This window comes from Coenobita brevimanus, chromosome 49 (genome assembly GCF_032717465.1).
Source record: "Coenobita brevimanus isolate Jiangsu-jjx chromosome 49, ASM3271746v2, whole genome shotgun sequence".
NCBI lineage: Eukaryota > Metazoa > Arthropoda > Malacostraca > Decapoda > Coenobitidae > Coenobita > Coenobita brevimanus.
This window is the reverse complement of record NC_137002.1, coordinates 14,145,611-14,152,859: the sequence shown is the minus strand read 5'-3', so window position 1 is coordinate 14,152,859 and position 7,249 is coordinate 14,145,611.

Genomic DNA, 7,249 nt, shown 5'->3' with positions numbered 1-7,249 from the left:
TCAGCTTATAATCAGTCATTTGCAAACTCTTCACTAAAGTCCTTGCGAACGTAATAACAATTTTGGAGGAGAACCAACCTCGTGAACAGGCAGGATTCCGAAGCGGGTATTCGACCACTGATCATCTACATACAATGAACCATCTAATTGAGAAAGCTATAGAATATAATAAACCACTTTGCTTAGGTTTTGTTGATTACGAAAAGGCTTTCGATTCAGTGGAGCACATAGCAAGTATAAATTCATTGCGAGAACAAGGAGTGAATGAGAACATTGTAAACATGCTCGAAAACATATATAAAGAGGGAACTGCTACAGTTAAATTACATAAGGACTCAGAAAAAAATAAAATTGAGAAGGGCGTGCGTCAAGGAGATACAATTTCATCAAAAATATTTACAGTATGCCAAGAAAGTATTTTCAGAAAGCTAAACTTGGAAAATAAAGGAGTGAATATTGATGGAAAAAACCTAAACCAGTTAAGATTTGCAGATGACATTGTCCTAATCTCAGAAACAGCGGACGCATTGCAAGAAATGTTAAATGACCTGAACAGAGAAAGTCTGAAAGTAGGATTGAAGATGAACCGAAGTAAAACTAATGTTTAATCCACAAACACCAAAGAGCGTTATCAGAATAAGCGATGAATTTCTTGAAGAAGTTAAGGAGTACAACTACTTGAGACAAATACTAAAATTAACAAAACATCATGATAGCGAAATAAAAAGACGCATTACGATTGGATGGAAAGCTTTCGGTAAAAATAGAGACATTATGAAATGTAGCTTGCCAGTTTGTATAAACGAAAAGTATATAACGAATGTATAATTCCAGCTATGACGTATGGTTGTGAGACCTGGAAACTGACAAAATCAATGGAAAATAAATTAATCCGTTCTCAGAGAGCAATGGAAAGGTCTATGTTGGAAATATCTTTAAGAGACAGGAAAAGATCAACTTGGGTGAGAGAGCAGACTAAAGTCAAAGATATTATAGAAGTTATAAAAGAAAAGAAATGGAGGTGGGCAGGCCATGTAGCAAGAATAAGGGATAACCAATAGAGTAAGAGGCTGACGGACTGCACACCAAGAGAATGTAAGTGTAGCAGAAAAAGGCCAGACAGGAGATAGAGAGATGAGAAGAGAAATTTGCAGGGAAAACGTGGCAAAGATTGGCTCAGTCAAGGAATTCGTGGAAAAGGTTGGGTGAGGCCTTTGTTCAGCAGTGGACTAGTTATGGCTGATATATATATATATATATATATATATATATATATATATATATATATATATATATATATATATATATATATATATATATATATATATATATATATATTGTTACGGAACAGAGAAAGATAATGTACACTTTAAGTGAGAATACTAAAAATCACTACTGTCCCGTAAAGTTCCAGGTTCAAAACAAAGAGTTAGGTAAAATTACAAGTTAAAGTTTAATGCTCAAACTAACAACAAAACATTCAGGACTCATAAGGATAATGTAATGGCAAAAAACAGGTTAAATATATGGTTAACTGCAATAGCCTCTATTAACATGAAATTAGCAAGGGTAAATTTTTCTAAGTCAGCCCTGATAAAATGAAAATACACTGGATAATGCTCAGTTAATGCAAGATAAATTATTACAGATACAAACTATTATTAATAATTGCTGACAATAAGAACCTTTACATAAATTACAAAAACCTCACTAGGCCTAAGAATTAACAACTTATGCTATACAGTACAAGAACAAAATGCAATAACACTTATACTCAAATTACACAGCTGCTAGATGGTTGGAGACTTCCTCAGCACTCACAATAATAACTGTACAGGGGAGGACAGAGATGTGAACAAAATGAGGAGTAGATCTAAGTGGCAATTAATGTAGAGACTGAGCTCATTATATAGGGGCCAGCAGAGCTTGATACAACTTGTAAGAAGGACGCGCAAATGAAGCCATGGGGACAGAGTTGACAATCCCGCTCTGAACAACAGAAAGAACGACTTACTCTACTATAACGGTAGAAGGGGGGAGTGAGGTAGAACACGCTCGTGATCAAACAGGCAGCACACTGTACGTTAGAATTACACAAAGGATGATGAAATCATAGGCTATGTAACACCTCCCCACAAAGAAAAAAGAAATTTACAAAGGAAATTTCTTATTACTCTAAAACAATCTGTCTAAAGTCTAGATAAGCAAACTGCAATAACATTTTCTTTCCCCTTGACATGTTGTATGTCTAATGAATACTCCTGAAGAAGTAGACTCCATCTTGTCAATCTCTGATTTTTATCTTTAAACTTACTAAGGAATTTCAGTGGGTTATGATCGGTATAAATGACTATGGGGTCAAAACCAGAACACAAATAAAGTGAAAAATGCTGTAAACCCAAAATCAAGGCCAAAAGCTCTTTCTCAATAGTTGAGTAGTTCTTTTGAGGTGGAGTGAACTTCTTACTGTAATAAGATACAGGGTGTTCAATACCCTGATCATCCTCTTGCAGCAAAACGGCCCCAGCTCCTGTATCACTTGCATCAACAGCCATCTTAAAAGGCTTAGCAAAATTTGGAGTAGCGAGCACTGGCTGACTCAATAGGATAGCTTTAAGTTCGTTGAAAGAGGATTCACAGTTATCGGTCCATACAAATTTAACTCCCTTTTTCAGTATATCTGTAAGTGGTGATACAAGAATTGAAAAGTTAAGAACAAATCTCCTGTAATAACCTACCATTCCCAAAAATCTTTGTAGCTCTTTCCTACTTTTAGGTCTGGGAAGATCACTTATAACCTGAACCTTAGCTCCTGGTGGTGCAACATGTCTATCACCAATTACATACCCAAGGTACTGAACTTTAGCTTGACCAAACTCACACTTTGATAAATTAGCTACAAGATTAGCCTGAACCAAACGCTCAAGAAATTTACTGACATGGCATAGGTGATCTTTCCAGTTGTCACTGAAGATTAATACATCATCAATATAAACAACACACCCTGCCAAACCCTCTGTTACAACATTCATGAGCTTCTAAAATGTGGCTGGTGCATTCTTCATACCATATGGCATTACAGAACATGCAAAAGTCTTTCCTAGTGTTACAAAACATGAGATCTCCCTAGCATGTTCAGTCATAGGTACTTGCCAGTATCCCTTTAACAAATCAAACTTACTTATGTACCTAGCCTTTCCGATCTTGTCTATGCAATCTTCCACACGAGGGAGAGTTTAAGTGTCTGTTTTGGTTATCTGATTAACACGTCTGTAGTCGATGCAAAGCCGCTGTGACCCACCTGGCTTATGGACTAGAGTGACAGGAGAACTCCACTCGCTCTGACAGGGCTCAATCATCTTGTGGTCCAACAGGTAGCCAAGCTCCTTCAGGATGAGAGAAACTTTCACTGGGTTCACACGGTAAGGAGGCAATTTAATTGGCTTTGCGTCTCCAACATCGACATCATGCATCAACACAGTGGTTCTTCATGGAGTGGCACGGAACACTTGCGGGTACTCCTGCAGTAATGCCGAAAACTCCTGCCTTTCCTCGGGAGGTAGATGAGAAAGCTTAGTCTGGAGATCATTCATGATATCAGGATTCTTCCCCAAACTATCACTCAGGCTCATACTGCATGGGAGAGCTTCACTTGCAGACTCGGGTGGAACAGCTACAGTGCAGACTGGATTATTTTCGTCCCGCCTGTGATATAACTTTAGCATGTTGATGTGACATAGTTGCTTGTTCTTTCTATGATCTGGTGTGGCGATGACATAGTTGACATCACTGAGTTTCTTCTCCACGAAATAAGGACCACTAAACTTGGCTTGAAGAGGTTGCCCATGCACCGGTAGCAGAATCAAAACCTGATCTCCTGGCTGAAAGTGGCGTAACCTGGACTTCTTATCATACCAAGTCTTCATCTTCTCCTGAGCAGCTCCTAAATTCTCTCTCGCCAGCTGTAACGCAGTGGACAGCCGTTCTTTGAACTTCATCACATACTCCAGCAGGTTGACGTCATCCTCCTCCGACAGCCAGCATTCCTTGAGTAACTTAAGGGGTCCTCTTACTTCATGGCCAAACAGTAGTTCAAAAGGTGAGAAGCCCAGTGATTCATTTGGAGATTCTCTTGCAGCAAATACAACGAATGGAAGACCTTTATCCCAGTCTTTCTGATGTTCCAAACAGTATTTCTTGAGCATCGATTTGAGTGTTTCATGATATCTCTCCAACGCTCCTTGGGTCTGGGGATGGTAAGCTGAAGACGTGATCTGGGTGATGCCCAACTCTTTCAGAGACTGCTTGAAAACATTTGACATGAAATTACTTCACCGGTCTGACTGTACCTCCTTGGGCAGACCAAACTTTGTGAAGAACCCTAGCATTTCCTTAACCACGTTCTTTGCTGAGATATTTCTAAGTGGAATGGCTTCAGGATAACGAGTAGCCATATCAATCAGGGTCAACACATAAGAAAATCCTGAAGAAGTCTTAGGAAGAGGGCCCACAATATCCACCAACACACGGGTGAAAGGCGCCTCAAAAGGAGGAATGGGAACTAGAGGTGCAACCTTTTCGGTCTGATTACACTTCCCCACAACTTGACAGGTGTGACAAGACTTACAATACCAGGAAACATCCCTGAAGATACCTGGCCAGTAGAAGTGTTTCAAAATGCGTGCCACAGTCTTCCTCACTCCAAGGTGTCCTGCTAAACTGGAATCATGAGCCACTCTAATGATATCCTGCCTACAAACACGAGGGATGACAACTTGATGTACAACCTCCCATTCACAGTCGGCTGATGCTGTTGGGGGTCTCCACTTCCTCATAAGTACTCCTGACTTTATATAATAACAAGTAGAAGCACCAGCTGACTCTTCCTCACTGCAAGCAGAGTTAGCTAGACCTTTCAACTCAGGGTCAACAACCTGCAACTCAACCAACTCTTGACGAGACAAATTATCAACACTACGCGGTACTGCCTCATCTGGTGAGCGGTCCAAATTAGCAAGAAAAGTTTCAGCTAGGATAACATCATCATCATCATCATAATCCTCTAAATCACCAGTAACTTTAGACTTAGCCCTAGCGACAGCACATGCAGGGAACACATCAGGGACATCACAATCCTGGGACGCAGCCACTGGCTCACCAGACAACTGAGGAGCTGGACACACTTGACTTCCACCAACATCATTTCCAAGTAAGAAAGCTACACCTGACATTGGGAGTGTCTCAACCAACCCAACCATAACGGAACCATTAACAAAACCAGACTCTAAATTCACTCTGCACAGAGGGACAGAGAAGTAATTATTCCATACACCTTGTAAGATTACCGTTTCATCAGAGGAATTAACATTAGAGCCTAGAACACTGGTCAGCATAAGGGATTGGCAAGCACCTGTATCACGATATACTTCAACTGATTTCCTGTCATTATTGTCCAGAGGACTGACAAAACCATCAGACAGGAAATTAGCACATGAACTCTTGAGAGTGTCACCCACGTTACTGCTCAAAAGAGGAGCTTCATCATGAGGATTTAAGTTACCCCTCAAAGCAGGTTCAGTTAACTCAGTTAAAGAATTCTGGGAACTCTCAAGGGTGGACACTAGACCAATTGACTGAATATTTAAAGACTCCTTTTTGTTCACATCACGCTGTCTCCTGAAACATTTCTCCGTAGTATGACCAAGCTTACTACAATAAGTACATTTACGTTTCTGAAATCTAGAGGTGAAGCTGGTATTTACTTCCTGAGAAACATCATCTTTATTCTCTTTCCTGTTACCTGTACTCTGAGTAGAGGCAACGTACTTACTCTCAGCTTTCCCTTTTTCTTTAGAATATCTCTTGTGAGTGAGAACATATTCATCAGCTAAAACTGCAGCATCAGACAAATTATCTATTCTTTTCTCATCAAGATATAGGTTTACATCTTTATAAATACACCTCTTGAAGTCCTCCAGCAAAATCATCTGCTTAAATTTACCTAAATCAGAATCCACATTCTTAGAATTTAACCACTGCTCTAACAGATCTTCTTTGATTTTTGCATACTCAACATGGGATTGCTTATCTTGCTTGTAAGTTGTCCTAAATTTTACTCTATAGGCTTCAGGAACAAGCTCATAGGCCTTAAGAATCAAGCTCTTAACTACATCATAATTATCACATTGATCCTGAGGCAAAGATGCATAAGTTACTTGAGCTTTACCGGTGAGAACAGTTTGAAGGAGTACTGGCCAATACTTTTTGCGCCAATTAAAACCTGTAGCTACCCTCTCAAACAACTGAAAATACTTAGTTAAATCAGATTCATTAAATGGAGGGACAAGTTTAACATTTTTAGCCACATCAAAATCATCAGAGCTAGATGATCCAGTTCCACCTTGTTTCTTGCGATACTCATGGTCTGCCTGAATCCTAGCAATTTCAACTTGTGCCTCAGCCTCCTTAGCACGAGCCTGAAACTCAGCTTCCTTAGCATGAGCCTGAAACTCAGCCTCATTAGCCTGAGACTCAGCCTCCTTAGCATGTGCTTGAAATTCAGCTTCCTTCATACGAGCCTCCTGCAGGGCTAGCTGTAACTTAGCTAATTCAATCTGTGTTTGCTCATTTGGAGGAGTTACATTAAACAAGCTTTTATTAATCATGTCAACAATTTGATCTTTAGAATGATGAGAGCGAACAGCAATTCCCAATTGTTGAGCAACAAGCTTAAGTTCATTCTTTGTTCTGTTTTCTACATCACACACTGTTTGCACATTTGACAAAAAATCTTTGGCTTCATCAAGCGTAGTAATAGTAGACATGATGAATAAATCACAGTCACAAAATATCAAGCAATATCCTTATGATAAAATCCTGAATATCCTGATATGAGGTCGCCAAATTTATGTTACGGAACAGAGAAAGATACTGTACACTTTAAGTGAGAATACTAAAAATCACTACTGTCCCGTAAAGTTCCAGATTCAAAACAAAGAGTTAGGTAAAATTACAAGTTAAAGTTTAATGCTCAAACTAACAACAAAACATTCAGGACTCATAAGGATAATGTAATGGCAAAAAACAGGTTAAATATATGGTTAACTGCAATAACCTCTATTAACACGAAATTAGCAAGGGTAAATTTATCTAAGTCAGCCCTGGTAAAATGAAAATACACTGGATAATGCTCAGTTAATGCAAGATAAATTATTACAGATACAAACTATTATTAATAATTGCTGACAAT